Raw genomic sequence first — 23,782 nt, forward strand, 5'->3', positions numbered from 1 at the left:
CTCAGAGTGACGCTGAAAAACTAGTTCATGCATTTATTACTTCCAGGCTGGACGACTGTAATTCATTATTATCAGGATGTCCAAAAAACTCCCTGAAAAGCCTTCAGCTAATCCAAAATGCTGCAGCAAGAGTACTGACAGGGACTAGAAAGAGAGAGCATATTTCTCCTGTTTTGGCTTCCCTTCATTGGCTTCCTGTTAAATCCAGAATTTAATTCAAAATCCTGCTCCTCACATACAAGGTCTTAAATAATCAGGCCCCATCTTATCTTATTGACCTTGTAGTACCATATCACCCTATTAGAGCACTTCGCTCTCGCTCTGCAGGCCTACTTGTTGTTCCTAGAGTATTTAAAAGTAGAATAGGAGGGAGAGCCTTCAGTTTTCAGGCCCCTCTTCTGTGGAACCAGCTTCCAGTTTGGATTCGGGAGACAGACACTATCTCTACTTTTAAGATTAGGCTAAAACTTTCCTTTTTGCTAAAGCATATAGTTAGGGCTGGACCAGGTGACCCTGAATCCTCCCTTAGTTATGCTGCAATAGATGTAGGCTGCCGGGGGATTCCCACGATGCATTGAGTTTTTCCTTTCCAGTCACCTTTCTCACTCACTATTTGTTAATAGACCTCTCTGCATTGAATCATATCTGTTATTAACCTCTGTCTCTCTTCCACAGCATGTCTTTTATCCTGTCTTCCTTCTCTCAACCCAACCGGTCGCAGCAGATGGCCCCGCCCCTCCCTGACCCTGGTTCTGCCGGAGGTTTCTTCCTGTTAAAAGGGAGTTTTTCCTTCCCACTGTCACCAAAGTGCTTGCTCATAGGGGGTCACATGGTTGTTGGGTTTTCCTCTGTATCTATTATTGTACAATCTACTGTACAATATAAAGCGCCTTGAGGTGACTGTCATTGTGATTTGGAGCTATATAAATAAAATTGAATTGAATTGAATCAGGGGAGAGTGCAGACAGGAGGAAGGCAGGATATTTGCAGAATAGTTGCCAGGGAAACACAGCCTCTTATTCTCATGGCAACGCACAGTTTGGTGTTATCAATGAGGTGGGATGGATAGATGGACTTCGCTCAATATCTGGAGCACGAGGGGACACCAAAGCATTTACTTTCCTGTAGCAGTGTTAAAGTGCTGTGCAATCATGGAATCGCGTCTTCTACCTTATCGGGGAGTCATGGACTAATTCAGGAGTCTAATGTTTATTCTGTCAGTGAAAGGGCAAAGGTCAAGCCTTTCAAAGGAGACTAAACCCAAGAGACTAAAGCCCAATCCACAGGCGCTATATGTAAAAACCACAGATTAAATGTGTTGTGGCAGTGTTTAGTGTTCATCTGTGTTAAACTGTCGTCTTTACTGTAGAAGAATTTAATATGCAAAGTCACATCTGGTGAGTTTGCAGCTCGGTGCAGACAGAAAACTCAGTGAGTAGCCTTTACACATTTATCCACTTAACAAGCGCAGTTTAAGTTTGCAGACTTATTGTGAACTTTATTCTTGCTCCTAACTGTGGAGCTCTCACACGAGCCCTTTTTGTTGCAGCTGTAACTATTTGAGCCTTTACCAGACAAGAATAGATATCTAATTTTACCCCTGCTTGAGGGCCTCAAGTACACACTTTGATGGAGAACTATTTTTTTAAATCTGCTAATTGCTAATCAAATGGTCCACTTTTCCATTAAAGCTACATGCCACTTGTTTGCTTTCTCACCATGCACAAACTTCAGTTTTCATCTCTACTTCCAGCATACATGTTTATATTTACAGCTCGAGGGTTTAAGATGCATCCACCTTTATAGTGCACAACTTTTCATTTCAAAATCCAATCACCACTAAGTGAGTAATACTGCAGTGTTACAGGAGGCGTAAAAATGGTCCTCATGACTAATGTGCTTGATTAACATTTAAGTAAATACATTTAGTTTATTTTTTTATACAGATGAGTAAAAATGAAGGAAAAATGGTCTCAGGGACTCAGTAAGATGAGGATGCTATCTAGCATGTCACGCACAAAATTTCGTAAAACTGTTTCAAGATTTGAGCAAATAATTCATATGATTAACTTTATGGATGAATTTACTTACACAAATCTGATCTGTGTTATTACAGTGTTAATATATATACAGAGGACAAAATTATTGGCCACATTTGTTTTCTAATCGTACTAGTTTTCTTTAGAAAGCATAACTTGTTTATATTTGGACACAGAAACAAAAACTACCAGGGTCATTATAATTAGCCACCTGAAAAAACAGACCTTTTTATTGAGCAATAGCATGAACCAGCACTGTGCAATGATGTGCTTTAACTTTGTAATGCTCAAAGCTCGTGAAATCAAGGTCAAACTGAGCGTTATCTACTATTTACACACAGTATAAAAACTTCAGCAAGGGTTTGGGCTGAAGCTTGAGAAAGCATCACGGCAAAAACAACATAAATTAGTTTAAAATTGAGAACTGTTGATGCTCATAAAGCTTTTTTTTTTTTTTGCCAGGGAGGTGCTGCTTAAGTTTAGAGAAAGAAGGGAGAGGTGTACAAGCTAAAGAGCAGCATCCCTACAATGAAACGCTTTAGGATTTCTGTAACTGGAAATCTCGACAAAGTGGAAGGAATCATAAAGAAAAAAGGACGTGAAGATTTTAAAAGAAATCCTCAAGCTGTCAGCAGGAAAACTGGTTCTGGGTCGTCACTTTGCCTTCCAGCACGATAATGACCCAAAACATGCTATTGGTGAAGAGCTACCTGCAGAAGATTAAAGTAAAAGTTCTGGACTGGCCTGCACAAAGTCCCTGACTTGAATCATTAAAAATCTGTGGGGTGAACTGAAGACCAAGGTCATGCCAGAAGACCAGCACATCTGGAGGAGCCTGAGAGATTCACCAAAGAAGACTGGGCTGGGATTGCTCAGGAAACATTTGTGAGACTACAAATAAAAACTACAACAAACAACTGCAGGATGTTATCCAGCAAAAAGGATACACAACTGTATATTAGCAATAAGCTAATAATTTTGACCCTGGTAGATTTTGGTTTTTGTGAAATAATTTCGTTTCTATGTTCAAAGTAAAATAATGTAAGCATCCCCCAAAAAATGAGGTTAGGAAAAGCTATTTGAAAAATTTGTGTTTCTGTTTAACACAATTTGGGAACAAATTTTTATGAAGTGCTAATCATTCCGTCCTCATTTGGAAACGGTCAAAACAAATCAATGAATACTCGTCTTTTTGCCCTTCATGAGCCTCATCGTGAATCAGTGTCATGTTAATCAAATATCAGACTACTCTGCCGTCTCCAGATGGCAGACACTGTTAGACGAGCCAGCTGGAGGGGACAGTGTTTAAATGCACTCTAGCTGCTTTTTTCAGCAACCTGACAGCTGATATGTAGAGACTCAGACTAGAGGATTATAGGTGGGGCAGGAGAAGACACAGATTAGAAGATTCACAGATTCCACTTTTTCTGCAACCTTCTTTTTTATGCAGCCAATCATTCACTTCTCACCACCTGCAATTTTGACTTGTTCACTTTCTCGTTTGTCCTTTCTTGCCAGATGCAGATAAGTGTGGTATCACAGGATACATCTGTTTTTTTATACTAACATTAATTGTAAGTAGTCTCTATGATCATGGCTGCTAATTTCGATCTCGCGCAAAAAGTAACGGAGCATGTGTCTCAAAATCCTAAAACCAAGAAATTTGGCATTTTGTACTTCCAGTTCTCTTCATCTAGAAAGAGAAGACCTCAAACCTGTGACTTTTTTAAGCTTTGCACTACAACATTAAATATGTAGGTAAATAATTGACCTGTAAATTTCAAAGGTGTTATGTGTCCCAGAAAGGAGTTTGCTAACAAGTGGCTAAACATGACCGCAAGCGATATTAAACACCGTGACAGTGAGCACAGCAGCTTAGCGACGATGACGCTCAAGTAGTTCGTTAGTCTCAGTGCTGATTGCATTCAAGCTTTGAAGATCAAAAGTGGCGTCACTTCATGGAGATTATCTTTCTCAGTAAAACGCCTGTTTTCTCCAAGAATCCAAAAAGCCTGTCAAAAAAATACCGCTGGCTATTTTACTGAGACAACCAGAGTGATGCTGGGCTTGCATCATCCTCGTGGAGCTCTTGTATGTTGAAGTGCTCTGGGAGCTCCTCACACTGTCAGATTGGTTGAACTTTGACCACTGCGTGGCATGTCAACTTCTCATACAGCCCACAGAAACCCGTCATGCACCTACAAGCAGGAAGGAAGGGCAAAAATGGCTGAATAGTTGATGTTGTGTGTGTGAATTCTTTCAAAATAACTTACACGCCTCAGTAAGGAAACACTTTGCATTCAAGTGCACAAGTGAGGTGTGTGTTTAACAGTCAGGCAGCGTGTTTAGATGAAGCTTTAAAGATCTATTAACGCTTCAAAGTTAAGGTTTGGAGAGAAACAGGTACAGCTCTGGCTATGGCCGCTGAACCCTGCTGAGAGCCCAAGCAGTGTGTGAGGACACGAGAGGAGACAAAGAGACTTTTCCAGGAGCAGAATGGGAGGTAGCAGCGTCAGACAAGGCCAGACCATCACCAAAGATTGACCACTGAAGGAATGTTACAGCCAATTTGCCTCAGGCCCTCCCCATCCACATTCATATACAATAATAGATACCGCTGTCCCTCCTTGAAGTGAGGTGGGATGGAGAATGAAAAGAAGAGAGAGGCTGAGTGTGAGAGCAAAAGATGGAGTGCAAAGGAGGGATGGAAATCAAAGGAGGAGGTTACGATTCTCCACCGCTACCCCTCCCCCTTCTCTCGCTCTCTTTCACACACACCAGTCCGGAGGAGAGCACGGTGCCTCGTGAAAGGCCGATTGCAAATGAGCATTGTGAGTCTGCGCTGCTGACAAAGAAAAGAGGATATAATGAGAGGCAGAAAAAAATGGCAGGCAGGCAGATGTGCGGCTCGTTTAAGTTGCACTTGAATCCGTTTCTACAGTGGAACATCCTTCAGTGTGATCTTTTCTCAAGTGAAATAAAGAAGTGGGGCAGCGACTGGGGGATTTCATAGCTTATTTGTTCAGAGGTGGATAAAAAAAACACCTGATGTGTATTTGCCTTTGCTGCGGCAGCTCGTTTTGCTGAAGCGTTGAACATGGGAAAATCTTGGGAATTAAATTGAGTTCTCCTCTGTAGTTTCTTTCTCTTTTCTTTCTCAGCACAGATTAATATATGCCTTATATTTAATGTGGTCATTAATATTTGAATACCATGACTTGGCTCCGGGGCATTTTCAAACTTGGCAAAGCAGATCTGGAAAAATTACAGCTTTATATATCAGTTTTAATAGCGGTTTTGTCTCTGTGCTTCGGCTGTCAGAGGACATAAAGGAATGTATCTGCGAGCTCTTGTTATCTGTATTTGTGTTGCGGGATGCCAATTAGCTACCATCAAAGAGAACAGGATAGGCTTTTAGGGTTCTACATGCACTCGCAGGGGGGCTCGTGTGTGTGTGTGTGTGTGTGTGTGTGTGTGTGTGGTAGTTAGTTATTGTGGTCCCCCTCCCCCATTGAACCCCCTTTTCTAGAACTCCCCACCACCCACTACCTGTAAACAAAGACAGACAGAATATGCGTGCGTGCATGCTGGCGCTCTTTGTTCTTGATGGACTGCTTGCACTGTGTTTTATATAGGTCAGAGGAGAGTGTGTATGTTTGTGTTTTTACATGTGACGATAACTGCAAGGATAGACATGAACAGCGTGAGCATTAGAGCAGATGCCTCCACATGCAGTGAGCGTGCATTTGGCTGAATCAACATCATCTACATCAGTCAGGATGGACTTTAATTACACTGAGTAATAATGTATCTTATGGACCTAAAATTTTGGTTGTAAGAACCAGTCGAATGCTTTGTTTTACCTGTTCAGCTGACCTCTGTCCACCCTATCTGGACCAAATGAGGCGTGCTTTATCGTAATTGCATTGTTATAACTAGATTAAAAATTTCAGCTTCACAGGTGCTAAAATATGACTGTATTTGAAAATTGTTTTGACCAGTAAGGAAGCATGGGTAGAAGATGAGCATGGTTTTAAAATGTAGTTAAAAAGGAGATCATCACATGCTTCAACCTGTTTTTGTAAGTCATCAATACAATATTCTAATATGACTCTAAAAATGTACCCAACCATTGTTAGGCCTGTTTGTGCAGTTGGCAAACTGACAGTACTAAGCCTCACTGACAAAAATGAAAAACTACAAGCAGTAGATGTTCTTTATATGCTAAAAATGGGTTATTTTAGCCTGTTACTAGGTGGTTGCTAGGCAGCATATTGACATCCTAATGCGTGATGTAGATGAGAACCTTCAGGGGCCTAAGCTCTATCTGTGTGCAAAGTTTGTTTACTGGACTCCTGGTGGTCAAGCAGGAGTTTGTAGACAAAGAAACAAACACACAGAGATTTTGTGTTTAATATTAAAATGAAATATCCCATAATACTGATGCTCAAGACTGGCTATAGACAAAAATCCTGCCAAACAAAAACTGTCTTTGCTTATGGGCGTAAATGTGATTTGGTCAAAGCTTTTAACAGAGCTTCCTTTTTTAACACAAAAAAATTCTGTCACTATCTTCTCCACCTTAAATAACTTAATCTCTTTTTAAATATTTAATTTGTTTTTGTATAATTTCTTTATCATTGTTGACTTGTGTAGTCAAGTCAGGGGATTTAAGTGAGAGAGGCAGCGAGAGACACAGTGTGTGTAAAACACAGAGAGTGAATGTCACAAGGACGAGGACTACTATAAAACGGTACGTAAAGGCAGTTTGAAGTCAAGTCCCTGGAGTCTCGCTGTCTTGTGATACTCCCCTCCCCTTCAACTCTCCTTCACTCTTTCATTCCACTCATTCCACGTCTGGCTGTATATTTTAGTCCACTTCCCTCTTTGCCTGCACCCACTAGCCACTGTTCTGTTCTTTAACAATAATTGTTTTCAAGTAGCACTCGAGCACCAAAACTCTTCCTTATCTTGAGCCTCAAACTCCAAACTCTCTAGTTGTGATCCAGCTCCAGTATATAAGCAGTATCTATTGTCTTATTCACCTTCATCAAACAGAAGCTATGGCATGGGCAGAAGGATGCCCTATTGACAAATAAATACTGAGAAATTGACAGTACAGTAAATTTCATGAAGTCTGCATGCCTGATAAAAATGCTTCTGATTGCACAATTTTTGCTGTTTGCTTAAGTAGAGGAAATTAGAGAAGAGTTCAGCGCCATCTTTGATGTTGAGTTCCGGGTAAGTGATTTCCACGGATGCACATCTTGCCCAATTTTTCCTTAGCACAAAACAGCAAAGCAGATTCCAGCAGATCTGGTGTCTACTGGCAGTTGTGCTGCGTTTGCAAAAGCGACTGAGCCCATTAGAGGTGCCTAAAAATGGAAACGTCATCCTCCTGTGCAAGTGCATAAAAATAGTAAAAGAAAAATTGCTCCAAATGGCAAATGAAGGCAACATGAAGCGGATGGAAGGAGCAGTGCACATACCTGAAAGTGAAACTTTACAAATAAAAGCTCCTTAAACTCCAACCTAAATGACACAGAGCCCCTAAGCAGGCTTTAAATCTGGATATAAATTCTCTATAAATATAAATTCTCTGTTAACTGAAAATGACATTAGTGTAGCAAATGCATCACTTATTGCTAAAAAACAGCTAACATGAATGCACCTTGATGTCAGACTGCATAATGCAGAGACCAAGAAGGAGAGTGAGAAGAGGCCAGAGCTCGTGCTGATGGTAAACTGACAGTAATAGTGATGCTTGGAATTGGGAGATATTATGTGTCTCACTCCATTGGAACATGGCCACAGAGAATAAATGAACAAGGTGACCTCTAACCCCAATTTGACCTTTATGTACACAGAGCCAATCTATATTTAGCATCAAAGTCTGCCAGCAGACCTTGACACCTCTGCTGTGCACACCGTGCTGCAGTGTGTCTCACATGGCAGAGGATGCGGTGGGTGTTTCACCGTTCCCCGTCCCACTGGGAGGGGCAGAGGCTCTTAAATGTAGGAGACTGGCTGCAGTCTGAGGTATGGGCTCAAGCTGACACAAAGAATGGAAAAAAAGAGAAACTGATGGAAGAGGATAAGAACAGACAAAAAAGAGAGCACATTTGGGACATGTTGGTGGATCCCTGGTGTGAAAGTTTGAGCTCTTGGCTGTTTTCCTGGTTTATTTCTGTCCGGTGATTTATTTTGGACTTAAAAGCTTCTTTCAGTGCTGTTTGATGTATTAAAAAAGAGTGATATATACAGTCGTACAAATCCTTGCTAAACTAATTAGTGAGGATATCTCAGTGTCTATGTGCATATTGGCGGAGGGGCGGGGGGGGGGGGGGGGGGGGGGGGGGGAGTTTCTGTGTACAATCTGGCAAGCCTGATCAAACACAGTATAAAAGTATGGCTGCCAGCATCTTAGTTTGCCCATGGAAGGGCACACATACACACACACACACACACACACACACACACACACACAAGCAGCAGTGACATTTACTAAGATCTGCCATAGTTACTGTTGCCCACCTGTCCAGCTTTACAGTGATAACAGAGGCTACACAGTATCATCAACTGAGTGAAGACTGCATTAAAAGAAACAGAAATATGCTGTACATAACCAAAAGTAGTCACAGCCAGCTTAGTTCATGCTGCCTGCTAATCAAAATTTTATCATGCCTTGGAAGTGAATTTCCAGGCTTAGCTGGATTTTTTTTTCTTCTTCATCTTCAGTTTTTACTGGTTTTATGAAACAGTAGTACTCGGTTTAGGGATAAGTCATGTGTTGGGTTAAAGTTTTCAGAATGTTAATCATGGTTTGGAAATGCTTTCTTTTTTCTGGAAAAAACTAACGAAGTCCAAACTCTCCCATCGGGGTTTGAACCTTGAGTGCAGCTGAATTAAAAGCTTTGTTGGGACTAGGTCAAACTCCACCCATTAACCCTGTCATGGCACAGCCTTTCGAATGCTCTACACCACAATGCAAACACTGTCCTATGGCCTGAGGAACACAATAGAGAATCCAGGACACTCACCGGACCTCCAAATTCCAGTACCACCTTCAGGTCCAGCTGCCTACATCCTAGTACATCCCCGAGGCCCCACATCCATGCCTAGATGGATCTAAAGTTGTTTTGGCAGTACAAGGTAAACTGGTGCAATATTGGGCAAGTTTTAATGTTGTTGTGTTTTTTTAAATTATATTATTTTTATGTTTATGCTATAAACTGTAAGTCTTTGACAAAAGTAATTGCCGGATGTGGCAATGTAATGGTGTCTTGTCTCATTGCTGAAGTGTAAACCTTCCCAGGAAAGAGCTCCTAAAGTTAGCCTAAATTCCAATGTAGTTTCACTAAGGATTTCCAAACTGTAAGTAAATGCTTTTTACCATAACGTGTACCCTTACACAACAATGTAGTTTGGTACTGAAAAGGTCTTTTGGTTTTGGAAGTAGAACCATTTGCTTTCTAGCTGTAGGCTACATGCTAACAATTAAGAAAGAGTAAACGAAGGGATGAGGTTTAAGCAACGATCAAAGACATGCTCGATTACGCTGCGCATAATGGCTGCTAAAGTAAATACACAATCACTGAGTCATTCTTCTCTCACAGGGAAAGTGTTCCACTCCACAGTAAGTATATTTACCTTTAGCCTCGAACCAAACATTAGGATATAGCCTTATAGCAGACCTTATAAAGGAAGTTAGAGCCATTGCAGAGTAGATAACTTGTCTTTCACTTTTTACACACTAATTGCAACACAGTATTGCTTCCTCACCCCTCGCTCTGCTCTCTTTAGCCTCCCACCAGCATAAATTGATTTCACCTTTCATTTATTGACCTTAAATATGACCAGAGGGTGAGCAATTGGACTTTTCGTTGGTGTTAGTGGAGGCTCATTGTTCTCATCAACAGACAACAGACCACGGTGTTATTGTAAACCCAAGGTGAGCGTAACTAAAGTAATCTGATTACATCATCTTTCGCTACCACAGAAGAAAACGAGTTTGACAAGCCAAGTCATGTCGAAGTTAGAAGCTGGAGAGGATTCACTGTGGCTCGTCTCTGTGTCTTCCCGGATTTAACAGCACAAATTTCAAAGAGTTTCAGCAGAACACCCATAACAAGGATGATAACAGAGTTTAATAAGACTTCGCAGCAGTTTTCAGAAGTGCAATCAAGCATTGAGAATAAAGCAATATCGATGACCTATCAGATCCCGGCTCCCTAGTCACAAAGAATTAAATCTCACTGGCTCCTGAATCTAGTTTTTTACTGATTTAGTGGATGAATTCAGGACGTGTTACATTAGCCCTTTTGATAACTTGTTAGTCGAGATTTTTTACCCTCTAATGGGCCTTAAAGTTCTTATAATTTCTCCTGTTCGTTTCAAAATGTCGTGAGAAAATTCCTGAAGAACACCTGAATTACTCTAAAACAAGTTGAACGCGTTGATTTCATTTAACTAACAAAATTTCTTATCTTGTTAGCAAGTCTTTAGCAAGTCCTTTGAGGACACGTTTTTTTTAGTCTTGTTGGTTTACATGGACGACCATGAGCAATATATGGAGCGAGACTAAGTTTATTGAATATGAACGTTATCGGAAAAATAAGCAATAGTTTGCTGATGCTTTGGAGTTGATTTTGATTTCAAAACCCAAACTGTATCTTTTTTCCTGTTCTGGAAATGACTTTGCAGAATATGACTGAGAACTACCAATACGAATGAAATCAACTAATTTGTAGGCGTATTCATTCGAAACCTTAAGAGAGAGTGGTAAGGAGTTTTTGTTATATGTGGGCACACATGTTAGTGTTTCCACTAGTTTTCATTGTTAATACAAAGCTATTGTGTCTTGATAGTCTGTAGGTGCTACATGGACCTTTGCAGGCCCAACGGCTGCTTGTGTTGATGTTTGTGCTGTTGGTGGTCTACTAGCTTAGCCACAGAGAATCTAGAAATCATGATAGACAAAAAACTTCTTTGCAGTAGAGTGTTGAAAACATTTATAACTGCCCACAGCAGCCACTGTTTGTATTTCTCGTCTGTGCTTTTTTAAATCTTTGATGGGCTTTGGGGTTGGTTTGTTTTTTTCACTTGTTTCTCTTTGTGGTGATGTTTGCTGTGGCTCTCTTTCCTGTTCGTGCGCACTTTTGGACGAATTCAACCTAAGCATAATCTATGCTGACTTTTTTGTAGGACGGTGTCAAAGTGCAGCCTCTGTATTGTTTAAATTCACATAATCCCTGTCTTAGGCGTGAATCCAGACCAAGACCCTGAATCTGACTTTACTCTACAAACATAAAAGTGTTGTCTATCTTTACAAATTACTCTCAGCAAGAAAGGAAACTATGCATATGTTCCAGTTTGTCAAGCTACTTAAGAGTCCTAAGACTTTAAGACTGAATTAATAATGGTGGTATTTACATTTTGTCTTTTATCTCACAAGAGTTTTCTGACTAATACTGGATTTAGTAAACGCTCTTCTTTCATACTGCCCTCCAGCATCCTACGCCTACACCTCTCGTCCCACACCCTCTGTTCCTCCACCCAATGCCCCTTTAACAGGATCATCTCTGCTCGCAGGAAGTAATCCATAATTCCTGACAATACTGGATTAAATACTACAAGATTAGCGGCTAGAGACAGCTCAAATCTCAAATTCCTCAATTATTTCAGCTCTGTCTATGACACCAATCTGACCTCTGAACTCAAATGATAACAAAAGAAGACCTCAAACGCAAGCATGAGAGCTCAAGTGACAGATGTTGAAGTGACAGATGTTGCTGTTGGACAGATGGGCAGGGAAGTCAAATAGATTAGAAGTGGTGAGATAAAGTGTGGGCTGTCACACATTTTGAGAAAGCTTGTGTGGCCACATGGGCAAACATATGGATGATGGTGTACTTTAGTAAAAGGATTGACTGAGAATGGTTGTACTTTCACGTGTTTGTTTGACATCGTAGAAGGCTATGCTTTAAAACAAAAAGCCAAAATATACTTTTAAAACACTGTTTTGCTTTCCAAAGGCACTGGTGGGGCAAGTGTTTAATTCTGGGCTTCAATTTGGGCTTCGACAAGAACCATTTCAAAGCATCATGAGAGGATGAGCAGAAAATTCACAGTGACTTGATTTGGATAGCTCTCTTAATAAACTTACATGTAGTACAATATGTATATCATGTACTTCCTTTCATACTGCATGAAGTTCAACAGAGTCCTGTAGTCAAACTGAATATGTCAACTGGTCCACTTATTGGAAGTGACAGTTTCAGAGTTTGACTGTCACTGAAATGCTAGCTGCTGCATTTTGCAGCCACAACTAATACTACACTGAAGACAACACTAATATGCACAAACTCCAACAATGCCACAAACATACAGAAGATGTCAGCCAGAAGATAGACGCAGCCAGATGTCAATGGCATTTATAAGCCCCAACATTAGCATTTTGACTGCCACCATGTTAGCTTTTCCAAAGCAGAAGTATATTCTGACAAACACGGTGACTAAACTAGGGATTTTAGTGCGAAATTTGGGTATGAATGTGTACTTCATTGCAGACCTTATCATTTGTTGGATAATTTCATTAAAAATGCTCCAACACACATAGACAGCAGCAAGGTCCAGTTAAGCTATTTTAATTATATGCTATAGTAGCCTATGTCATAAACCTGTCAATCAGAGTGGTGAGCCTCCAGTTTCAGCCAGTACAGTTGTTATGAAGTAAAAAACTATCAACACTGCATAAAGCCTTTTTAATACTGCTCCCTTAGACGATTTATTATGAGAGCTTCTTGGTCTCTGGGAAGCTTGCTAGCTAACTAGCTAGTACTAGCATTGAGTTTACAGCTACAAATAAAACAAATGTTTGTGTGAAGACACCTTACAAAATAAGAGAGTGCATGTTTGAGATGTAATCACTAACTTCCCTGACTTTCACTTGTTTTAGGCTAGGCTACTACTAGCTAACTAGCCATTATTCTGTGCAAAAATGTTTTGACGAAACACTCTTTCAGGCAGAAACTCTGTTCACACTTTACAAAAGTGAGAAGATCAGAAAACAAGACTACAATTACTCGTACTTTCCCCTTTTTCCTTCCTCCTAACCTTAAATAACCTAATCTTCTACCCCCACTCCCTTAACATGTGCTAACCAACAGACTGGAGCTGTTAAGGTTGCATGACTCCACAGTGAAATACATGACAGGAAATAATGTATGGCTGTGAACCTGAGGTTATTGCAGTGATAAGGTGAACACCAATAACTGCACATATTGTGGAGGAGAAAGGACAAAAATAGATAAGGTGATGTCTATTACGAGAACCTCCTCCGCCGTGACACCCAAGCCCCTATTCCTGTCTTCTGCCTTGTCGAGGCTAATAATCCTGACACATGGAAAACAGCCTGATGATGCCTCACCTCGCATGGACAGACGAAACAGGACAGTGTGAGACACACACACACACACACAGTGCTAATCCTCCGCAAGACAGCAGGAGAGAGTGATCGTGCAGCGCTGGAAGCCACCACCGCACACTGTCAACACCATTTTGCAGCGAGCATTTTGACTGGATGAGAGAGAAGGAAGTGTCAGAAAGTGGCAAGCTGATGAAGACTGATGGGAGGAGTGACTTACTGAGAGCAAGGAATTAATAAATTAAGCAATAATGAAGAAGAGAGAAGAAGACAAAGAGAAAAAGATATGGGAGAGAATGGGGGAGAGATATGGGGGAAAGTGGGGGGGGGAGACAAAAGAGTGACAGAGAAGGAGCGAGAGGAGAGCAGGGGGAAATGCAAACGGCCATGTTTCTATGGGCGCTCAGGAAAGATTTGGGGTGAGGGATTCTTGCATCATCGTGGCGAGCCAATGAAAAGGCTCCGTTAAAATGTTCAAAGGGAGTGTCCTAGCAACAGCGGAGTAAATACCATAGCAGCCACCATTCCACCTCAGACTGAAAAATCCTGCATGCACGCAAACACACACACACACACACACACACACACAATTTGATTAACACATTGGTATGCTTTATATATAGATATAAATAAACTGATTCGCATTGAGCAGTTTTTGTCTAATGTTAAAGACATGTTTTAGTTAAATATATTTGTTTATGCAGTTTTACCTCAGTCACTACATGTGCTACAGTGATAAATATAATAATTGTTAATAAATACATCACACATTGTACATGTCATACTTTCAAATATGTATGCATGCACCTGTACAGTATAATAAAGTCCTACATATAGATATATTATAGAACACTGGCCACGCACACATACGCATTCGTGTGTGTCATTTGTATGATTGGTATACATACATTGGTATGCAAACCAATTTATGCATGCAAACTTAAATTACAGTGAGTCATTCATTATCATAATCATAACCACATTCCTAGCGGCTGCAGCAGGCATGGATTCAGCCTCATACTTGGAATTACACACCTTTCATCTCAGTCCACTCTTACACACATGCTTTCTCTTTCTACCTTGCTTCAAATGCATCTGTCCATCCACACATCACCCCTCCCTCCCACACACACACACACACAAAAAGAAGACCTGCAGAGTCACATGGTAGCTTCACTCTTTCTGCTCCAAATGCACACCTTTCTCATTCACCAGTTGTTTTCCTACATTTGAAAAGTCCAAACATCCTTAGCCCTCATTCATTCATCTTTCCATTCAGTTTTTTTCCCCTCCATCCATCCTTTCCTTCCCTCCTCCCTGTTATCCACTCCAGTCGCATGCACCCACCCCTTCTGATCAGCGTTGCAATTCTGAGGCTATTGTTTTTAGCAGGTCTGTTTGCAGAAATGACCGGCCTGAGCTTGAACCTCAAACACCTCATCTCGCTGCATAAAGCCAGGCGCCTTTTGTACGCGTCGACAATTAGATGATATAACGCGTGTGCGGTGAATGGATCTCAATGTGCGAGAGGCCATGCCTGGCATGCAATTTATCCACATTGTTCCCACAGTTTCAGTGTAATATACAATGCATGTGCTGCAATGGTTCTAGGTCACATATGTCCTATGACCGAGCCACCAACCTTCACAGGAAATTTGCACACATGAGCTCTCCTGATGGTTTCCAACATGCAGAGCAGATCCCTGATGGTGTGTGTGTGTGTGTGTGTGTGTGTGTGTGTGTGTGTGTGTAGAGATGTGTATATGACTGTGGCAGTGACTGTGGCGCTCTGGCTAAGCACTGCAGTGAAAGAGGACAAGTCCCAGTTGACCAGCCCCACATGCTCCCTTCCTCCCGCCTTACTCCACAGGGGGGTTCTGACCCAGGCTAGTCTTTCCCATCCGGTCCATCTACCCTGCTAAAACTAACCACCCAAGTCACCCACCAGCCTCACTCCAAAACCTGACCCACATGCCTCCTCCATCCTCCTTCTCCAGCCTCTCTTTAAGGTGAAGGGTGGGACTATCCGATCCCCTTCCTGTGCTGAGTGGACAGAACGTTGGTGAGAGGTGAAACGAAGGGAGAGGGGAAAAAAAAAAAGAGCTCAGCTTACCGGCTCGGCGTGCAGGAGGGAGGATGATGCCTCTGACTATGCTCTTCCTGCCTCCTCTGCTGGACCGAGGTGAAACGGAGATGGATGCAGAGAACAAAAGGGAAGGATGGGAGGGAAAAAAGAAGCAAAAACAGCCGCTGTCGGCTTGCGGGAAAATGAAGCGAGGAGAAAGAGCGCAGAGGATGCCAGAAGAGGAAGAAGAAGACAAAGTCCCCGCGCTGCTTTTCTCTCCCTCTCTCTCTCTCTCTTGTTTTCTGTGTGGATCCTTTATCCTCGTGAGCCAGAGGGTTGTGGATTCACCTAAACACTGAGCACACGCACTGCCTCACGCCACACAGCCCTCCCTCTTCCTCTCTCTCTCTCTCTCTCTCTCTCCACTATAGACAGCAGCTGCTGGTCTATGAGAAATAGAACGCTATGTCCCCCTCCCTCTGTCCTTCTCCTCCTACCTCTGTCGCTCACAAAGACCCCCACCACACTCACACTCAGCATATCCTCACAACACCCCCTCCCCCTTTGACTAACATCTCCCACTAGCCTGCTGGCAACAAGAGGAGGGGGCACTGCTGTGTGAGTGTGTGTGAGACACAGAGAGTGCAGAGTTGCATTGTGTTTGACATTGTTCTAGTGGCAGAGTGACTTATTCTGTCCGCACGGTGAGAAAATGCACCGCGATGAGCAGGGATGTGCATCGGGGGTATTTTTTGCAAACTGTGTGGGTGACTGCTGAGCATCACTCGCTGCCACGTTGCAGAAAGGGAAGGAAATTCGCATTATTTGTGGTTATGGGTAGCGGGAGCACGAGGGTGTATTTATTTACAGCTAGGCCGAAGTGTACATAAGTGTGAACAAAATGAGCTCCTATTTATGAAACTTTGAGCATCATGGGCACCTCTTTCGCTAGAACGCCTACGAAGTATGTGGTTGACTGTGTGCGTCGTCACTTTCCTCTGTGCTCTCGTCCTTCAGCAAGAATTTGGCCTGGTGAAAACTCCCAGTAGGGAACCTTACTTCGGGGTCACAGCCTGTAGGTTAAATGAGCCGTGGCTAAATTGTCACTCAGTGTGCTTGTCCTTGTGGGTGGGTGTGTGAGAGTGGAGAGAATGCCTATTATCTGGTGGTCTTGTACCCAGATCAGTGCTTGTGGCATCCCCCTTTTTTTTGTTTGTTTTATTCTGTTTTTTCTGTACAAAAATTTAAAGGCGTGATGCTGCGATGCAGAGTGAGGCTACAATGACCTGCTGCCCTCTTACAGTCAGGTTATGTGAGGAAATCTGACTTGACCAGTGGCCATTATTGATGTTCTGACCATGGCTGCAGTTAAAAGCCTCATGGGTCATATAAGGACACTTGTTCTCTGAGAATGAGAAGCTTACACTCGCATACAGAGACTTAAAAGTGCTTCATAATGAGTTTATTCACCCCTTTTGAAAGCCCACCCATCCATCCATCCATCCATTTTCTTCTGCTTATCCAATTCAGGGTCACAGGGGAACTGAAGTCTATGCCAGCGAGTGGTGAAGTACACCCTGGACTGGTCATGAACATTTGGCAGCCCTTTTGAAAACCATGAAACAATTTTAAGTCCTAGTATGTACAGATGAGGACATAATTATTAGCCTCCCCATGGATTTTCCAAGACCTGTTAAACAGAACAAGTAATTTTTAACACACCTGTTCCAAACATCCTGGGGTTTTTTCACACAGAAGGAAAATAATGTCACAAATAAACTGAAACTACCGGGGTCAGAATTATTAGCTGCCCTGATGCTAACAGTCAGTTGTGCATCCTTTTAGCTGGATAACGTCCTGCAGTTGTTTGTTGTAGTTTTTAACAAGTCTCAAAATCCCAGCCCATTCGTCTTTGGTGAATATCTCAAGCTCCTCCAGATAAGATGGTCTTCTGGAATTGACCTTAGTCTTCAGTTCATCCTGCAGATTTTTAATGATTCAAGTCATGGACTTTGTGCAGGCCCATCAATAATTTTCTCTTTGGTGTTGGAAAAGCGATGTATATTATGGTTCATCATGTTGGAAGACAAAGTAATGACCCTGAACCAGTTTTGCTGCGGATTGCTTGATGTTTCCTTTGGAAATCTTCACATATCCTTCTTTCCACGAGATTCCCTTTTCAGAAACTCTGAAGCGTCCCCACAACATAATACTCCCACCACCGTGTTTCACTGTGGGGATGGTATTCTTTGGGTTGCCCGGCTTCTTTCTCCAAACATAAGCAGCACTCTGTGGCTCTGAAGTCATCTGATCAAACGACGGACTTCAAGTGTATTCCAGTATTGCATAATCATTCCCCAGGTTGTCTTTAGCATACTTCAGTCTGACTTGAAGGTGTCTCTTCTGTAAAAGTGGGGCTTTCCTTGTTCTGCAACCTCACAGTCCATTCTTGTGTAGAGTTCCAGTGATTCGCTTCTTTGAGACAACTGACTTGGTTAGGTTGTTTTTATACTGTCTTGGCAGTTGTTCTGAGGTTTTTAGGCACATCTCCAACTAGTTTTCTTTTCTGGGTCTATTAAACCTTCCAGTTCCTTTCTCTGCCAGGCGTGTTCTCCACAGCGTGGCTCTGTTTGATTTCTTGATGATATTTTCACTCCAGTTCTTGACACTTGGAAATACTTAGATAACTTTCTTATATCCATATCCTGCTTTGTAAGCATCAATTATTCTTTTTCTCAAGTCTAAACTGATTTATTTTGTTTCTGACATGATGCTTTCTCAAGTGACAGCTCAAACCCGTGCTGAAGTTTTGTACTGTGTGTAAATTGGAAGATAACCCTTGCTTTTAACTTTTAAAAGTTTTGAGCATCACAAAATTAAAGCACATCACTACACAGCAGTGGTTTGTGCTATGGCTCAATAAAAAGATCCATTTTTCAGGGGGCTAATAATATTGACGCTGTTAACTTGTTTTTGTGATGTGTAACTTATGTAGACCACTTGAACCTTGATGACAGTTTTACAATGTGTTGTTGTGTCGGTATTAAAAATAGACCTTACCTTACTGGTATTGTAGGTGACCAATGTGACAGAATTGGCAACCTTAAAAAAATGGGACTGCACGCATTGTATCTGTTACAGGTGCCCCAAGCATTGAAGAGGTTAAAGCAAACGTTGAAGCGAAACCCTAGAAATGTGAGCCAAACTTTGACTTGGCCAATCAGATGGAAGATGTCAAAATAGCATTTGACATTTGAGGTAACTATAAAAAAAAAAACTTGCCTCACTCATTTCTGGTGGAGGTCTACGCAGCACAGCTATCTGTGTGATCATTTCTTTCATCTTAAGTAGCATGCTAGCATTGTAGTAGCTAATAATACCATCTTCTAGCATAGCAAAGAGAGCAGCAAATAACAGCGCTGTCTTTCTGCACATTTTCAAACCTTTAATGTTTTGTACATTATTGATAGGAAAGGATCTTTGTGAGTCAGTCCAGTAAAGATACACCAAAGCTGTACTCCTCACACCTCTGCATGCCTAAATGTAAACCAGAGTTGAACCTCTAACAAGTACACAGGGGGTCTTCCTGTTGTGTGGTTCTGCCTGAGAAGGTCTTCTTCTTTCTTCTACTTTCACATTTGCAAATATTCTCCATCATTACTTAAACACACTCAAGAGCTGGCAGCTTGCACACCTTCTCTTTCACAATACATTCACACATTTATAACATCATATATAGTATTGCATAGTCATACCAGATATGAAGGTTAGCAGGCCCCAAAAAATGTTGCCACCAAGCATTAGACATCTACAGAGGTTGTTTTCTGGGCTCCGTCTGCTCGGTCAGTCATGACGTATAAAAGTCGTCAATTTATGTCTGAAATTGGTTGAAAGGTTAAAATATCTATATATCTATATCTATATGTGTGTGTGTGTGTGTGTGTGTGTGTGCGTGCATATTAGTGCTGTCAGCGTTAATCTCGTTACAATGATGTTAACACCATAATCACATTAACGCTGGCTTGAGCTCAACCTAATTTCAAAAATAAAATAATTTCTGGTAAATTTTCTCTTTATTGTAGAGCTAAAATACATCTTAACAGTATACACGAGGCACTTTCAGCCCCTTCATTATTTCCCACGAGACAGCCACATTAAATAGATCTGCTGTTTGATACTGGTTTTACAATTCCCAGCTGCCTTTCCTGGTGCAGCTGTTCCATTGATCTGGGCTTGGGACCAGTAACAGAAGTACACTAGCCAGACTTTCTAGTATATTTTTTAAACAGGGCTTGAGCAGCAGTTTTTAGCAATTAGCTTCATCTTTCTATCTGACCAATTTTAGAAAAATGTTTTTGGTTTTTGGGGGGGTTGGGGGGTGAGGAAATAGGTCATTTAACACTGACCTATTTCATTCAAGCAAAAAAAGGAGTCATAACTCAATGGATGAGAACAATGAACAGTGTCAGAAAGTCGTGTCTGTAAGAAACAAGAAGGGAAAAAAAAGCAAAGACCTGACAAAGGATCTGAGAGATGTATCTGGTCCTTCAGTTTGTCATCTGCTCACCAAGGCCTCACCAGAAAGGTCTCAGTGGAAGAGTGGCTGTCATTTTTGTCTTGTATACTGTATTTCCATGTATGTTTGCACCCATTTCTCCTTTTTGTTCCCAAGCAAAATATAAAGCAATGAGGTGTGTTGCAGGATTTTTGGACAATACTGTAAAAAAGACATTTATATCATCTATATATGTCTCAGTATGTGTTGCAAGATCATTTATTTGCATAAACTTTAGACAGTTTAGATGTATTGGCCCCTTAAATGATCTGAAAAGACGTGAAACATCTTTTACATCATCGTGAAACTTATTTAGTTGACTTTTCAGCATGTTTTTGCTCATCGGTTTATGTGAAAATCTAAAGCGTATTGACTATGAGCATTAAAGTCTCCAGGCAGACACCCAAAGAAAGTCATGGCAGAAGTGCATATATCAGGATACACCTGTGCCACGTGTTGTCCACCACAGAGTAAAAAGCTCATCATGGACGTAGGGCTGCAGTGCTTCCTGTTAGCTGAAGAACCATCTCCATCACCATTTTTTTCATCAGTAGTGAGCAAGTTCTTCAGCTTGACAGCACAATGCTGGTAGGAGAGTTTGTCTCCTGTGAGGCTTAAGAAAAAAGAATCAACGTCAGAGAGTCTTCATGAGTCACTCGAGCTCATTGAGTGGGAGGTTATTATAAACCTGGTGTGAGACTTATTATGATGATGCACCTTGGTCAGTTATGATTTATTTAGTGACAGTGTCTGGTTCCCCTCCTTACTCAGGTAAATGAAATTTACTCCAATGTTAATGAGCTGTGCAGTAAATTCAATCCAGCATCGCAATAAAAGACCCAAATGCAAAAACCTAAGTATCCTCGGGAATTACACTCGAAAATGAAGCTTCAAAAATAGCATCTGTTGATGGCGGTGTGTAGCAGTGTCAGCGTGATGACACTGGTTTTTCTGAATTTTCTTCTTCCCTTATTACAACCAGCACCACCGCTTTTAATTTCTCATCTCAGAAAAGACTCTGATCATTCATTAACAGGATCTGGAAGGCTTTCAAACAGTGAAACACTCCAGTTTCACAGTTGTAACAAGCCCGACCACCACCACCCTCTGGCCTAATGACTCAAATATGCACAGGAGCAGATGTTCTCTTTGAAACCAGAGAGGATTGGAGAGTCAGTTTTGCCTGTTGTCTGTTAATAAACATTGTCTTTGATGGGAGGCTTCCTACTGATCCCTCACAACCAGCTGAACTCACCGGCTAAAAGATCAATTCAAATCTCAGCACACTGTGAAAAAGGGCTCACTCAGATCAGTGTCTTTCTGTGTGTGTGTGTGTGTGTGTGTGTGTGTGTGTGTGTGTGTGTGTGTGTGTGTGTGTGTGTGTGTGTGTGTGTGTGTGTGTGAACAGCAGAGAGTGTAGACCCCGGCTGAGACACATGATCATCACCTGATCTGCGTGCGTTGCTCCAAGAGGCAGCGGCTCTGCAGTGAAGGAGACCAAAATGAATAAATAACTCGTATCCAAGGATACCGAGGGAGGATGATGAGTAAGTCAATTTGCATAAGCTTCTGGGGAAAGTTTGCTTCCAAAGATACCTACTGTATACAGTCTCTTAGTTTGCTAAGCTGCCCAGAGGTATTTGAAGCTCTGCATCTGGTAATCACCATGTTTAACTCCTTTCAGTTCATCCGTGGAATCGAAAGCCTTCGCAGTCTGTTTTCCTACATTGATTGGAAGGCAAAAAAGGGCCTTTCCCATATGGAAAAGAAATAGAAAAAACTTATAAAAGACTTGCATCAAATGTGGCCTACTTCATATAGTGAATCATTTAAGACTTATATGATTTACTCATCAAAGTGGCCACTTTCATATATTGTTTTTGTAAGTATCCAAAACATACAAGTTTCATTTATATAATTTTTCTCGGGATCTTATATCTGTTTTCACTCTTGTTTGGTTTTCAAACAAGTTTCACACAAGACAGATACAAACTTTATAATATTTATATACATCTTTTCCATATGGGAAGACCAGTCCACGATGCACAGAGAGAGATACGGAGGTGAAATATTTATACCGTAGCATAACTGCCAACCGACACAAGGTGGAACAGCTTGGATTATTTATACAGTGTCTGATTTTTTTTTTTTAGGTCAGTCGACCTGTCGACCTGTCACTGCATGAATGACACAGACTGCCTGTGGTGTCTGAGTTAAGTGTCCATAAAGGCTTGCTTCATGAATTATAAGGAGATGTAAAGTGCACAACTCACATTAGGTGTAAAATGTGGGGTGATGCTTGTGGTGAGGAAATATGAGCTGAGGAGACTTTAATACAGAAATGTCACAACATGCACACATTTCACCAGAAAGGTTGAGTTGTTTAGATTCTTTTTAAGCACCTTGAGGCAACTGTTGTTGTGACTTGACACTATATAAATAAAATTGAATTCAATTGAAATGAAGGAGCCTATGAGGAGGGATCTAGCTCTAATTTGTCCTACATCTGGAACACCTCACCGTGGAGACACCCAGGAGGTATCCTAGTCAGATGCCTGAACTACCTGAACTGGCTCCTTTTGATATGGAGGAGCAGCAGCTCCACTCTCAGCCTCTCTCAGAGGTCTGAACTCCTAATCTTATCTCAAAGGGAGAAACCAGCCATCCTACGGAAAAAGCTAATTTCTCCAAGTTGTATTGTTGACTCGTTGTTTTGGTTACTACATAGAGCTCGTGACCTCAGGTGAAGGTAGGGATGTAGATCAAGAGCTTAATTTTTATTCTCAGCTCTGAGACCAATCCAACATCCACATCACTGCAACTGTGACCCCAATCCATCTGTCCATTTCCAGCTCCTGTCTCCCTTCAGTCGTGAATGATACCACGAGATACTCAAACACCCCCACTTGAGCATTAACTCATACCTGACTCTGAGTGGAGACTCCACTTCACTAAGAACCATGATTTGGCCCCAGATTTGGAGGTCCTGATTCTCAGCTTCAAACCACCCCAGAGGCAGCTGGAGGCCACCACCTGATGAAGCCAACAGCACCATATCATCTGCAAAAAGCAGAGATGAGATTCTGAGACCACCAAAGTGGAAGCCTTTCGTCACCTGGCTACACCCAGAAATCTTGTCCATAGACCCTATGAACAGAATAGATGTATAAGGGCAGCCCTGGCAGAGTCCAATATCCACCAGAAAAAAAGTCCGACTTTTTGTGCGGACAAAGCCCCTGGAATGGTTTTACAGGAACCAGACACCCCATACTCCCAATTCAAACCCCAGAGGACAATCCAAGGGACATAGCTGATTGCCTTGTCCAACTCAAAGAAGGGTACGGAGGAAGCCAGAGAACCCAGAGAGAACCAATGCAAACATGGGGAGAACATGCAAACTCCACACAGAAAAGCCCCGGCCAGATGGTGGAGTCAAAGTCCGGACCTTCTTGCGGTCACGGAAGGCTAATCACTGCACCACCGTGCTGCCCTACACTATTATTTTATTTAGGTTAATTTTGACCTGAGATGGCTGAGATGACCCTATTATTCATATCCCTCCTCATCCCTATGGTAGAGAGGCAACACCAGGAAAAACGTTTTTTGAGAGCAGGGCTCCGTACTGTAAATTAGCTTTTGTACATGTAGCGTTTCATGTCCACTTTAAGTAGAAAAAAAATGAGTTGTTAACCCCAAAG

The 23,782-nt window shown here is 41.7% G+C and overlaps 1 protein-coding gene across 2 annotated transcripts in view; it reads right to left on the reverse strand.

Annotated features, from left to right (window-relative positions):
* fam49al (family with sequence similarity 49 member A, like) overlaps positions 1-15,948 on the reverse strand; it is a 40,727-nt gene extending 24,779 nt beyond the window's left edge. Inside the window, exon 1 of one of the 2 annotated variants that reach the window (XM_004574348.5) lies at positions 15,578-15,948. The gene's annotated coding sequence lies outside the window, so the exon portion shown is untranslated. The remainder of the gene's footprint in view (positions 1-15,577) is intronic. The other variant, XM_004574350.4, reaches the window with a different exon arrangement.
* Positions 15,949-23,782: the final 7,834 nt, after the last annotated feature.

This window comes from Maylandia zebra, linkage group LG22 (genome assembly GCF_041146795.1).
Source record: "Maylandia zebra isolate NMK-2024a linkage group LG22, Mzebra_GT3a, whole genome shotgun sequence".
In the NCBI taxonomy this organism is placed as follows: domain Eukaryota; kingdom Metazoa; phylum Chordata; class Actinopteri; order Cichliformes; family Cichlidae; genus Maylandia; species Maylandia zebra.